This window comes from Leptodactylus fuscus, chromosome 6 (genome assembly GCF_031893055.1).
Source record: "Leptodactylus fuscus isolate aLepFus1 chromosome 6, aLepFus1.hap2, whole genome shotgun sequence".
Classification (NCBI taxonomy): domain Eukaryota; kingdom Metazoa; phylum Chordata; class Amphibia; order Anura; family Leptodactylidae; genus Leptodactylus; species Leptodactylus fuscus.
In genome coordinates, this window is record NC_134270.1 from 45,022,983 (window position 1) to 45,024,456 (window position 1,474).

The 1,474-nt window shown below is 41.0% G+C and overlaps 1 non-coding gene across 1 annotated transcript; it reads right to left on the reverse strand.

Annotated features, from left to right (window-relative positions):
* Window positions 1-1,026: 1,026 nt before the first annotated feature.
* Window positions 1,027-1,133, reverse strand: LOC142211030 (U6 spliceosomal RNA). The gene has a single exon (XR_012717130.1). It is a non-coding gene; the product is annotated as a U6 spliceosomal RNA (small nuclear RNA).
* Window positions 1,134-1,474: the final 341 nt, after the last annotated feature.

Consider the following 1,474-nt stretch of genomic DNA (forward strand, 5'->3'; position numbering starts at 1 on the left):
AATTTTCACACACTTAAAGTATATTTCAAAACTAGACAACTAACTAATAATTTACAGGCTCATTGATCTCCATTATCTTCATGCCATGTGGTGTCACCAATAAATTGGAACATTCCTTAATGTAAAATATTGATAGAAATTTAGTAATATTTAATGTGAATAAAACCTTTGACCACCACATGGCTAGAAGCTATGTCAGAGATAATATTAGGATACTATGTGTAATAATAGATGCTAGTGCAATGTCCAAGGGGCATCAATGTCGACATGGCTCAGGTGGAGGAAACGGCTCATGTCATGGTGGCTTGAGTGCCAAATCCTCTTACAGGTTGTGTACATGTTCAGGAAGTTGCACATGGTTGGTATTAGAGGGTTCCCCAGGGGCAATCCCTGTTGGGGGTTGCCTGTGTGTTGGCGTTTCGGGATACCCTTAATGGTGGGTGCAAATAATTTACAAGAAACACTGTAGCTATAGAAAAGGCGAAGCTCTCGGCACAGTTTACTTGGTAGGATTCATTCAGTCACATAGTGACATGAAGCCACAGTTCACGTATAGCAAGGACAGAAGTGGCACCTGCTATTTACTCACTCCTCTAGGCATCTATTTCCACCTTGGCGATCTGGGGCAACTCTTTAGTGATTGCCATGAACCTGGAAAAATGTAAAAATTTGTATAAAACAAGTTGAACATCAACAGAACAATTGAATGGTGGCCATTGAGGGACACCGCACTACCATGCCACCAAAGTCTTATGACTGTATGTGTGAGAGGATGATAGGATTATGGAGAGCCTGGGAGTATCATCGTACATTTGCCTATGGACACACATTACTTCTCCCAAGTACCAGTTCTGCATTTCCGATGCCCTGTGAGTAGAGTTTGTGAAGATTGATACAACCAATTTTAGGAGAGGAGTGTCCCATTACGTTACAACCCATTCATTATTTCTCCATTGTTGCACGTCTTGTTTCTTAGCTGCTTGAGTTAAACATAGTCACATTGCTAGTGCATTTTATTTATTTTATTTTTTTATGGAACACTTCACGAATTTGTGTGTCATCCTTAGGCAGTGGCCATGCTAATCTTCTCTGTATCGTTCCAATTTTAGTATATGTGCTGCCGAAGCGAGCGCGGTGGTTTTTAATTTTTTTGTCCCTGGTGTCAGATATATTTTCTACGTGCTACCATGTTTTCTATTGCCCAATCTCTTAGTCTTTATTTGACTTGCAGATATCTCTAGCCTGTGTTTTGTAATATCCCTTGGTGAGTATCTGTAGGTGGAATTCTAGACCTCCCTACTTGCTGGGAGAGTCAAGTACCCGATTAATTACTCTCTTCAAATGTTACAAGAAGGTGTGGAGTGTTTCCCTTGGGTGGCGGCACGTCCCCTGTGCACTTCTGAAGGGTGTAAGGTTGGAATTCCTTATGCAATTAACTGACAGCTTTGTGATGAGGAGAAGAATTTTCAGAGAC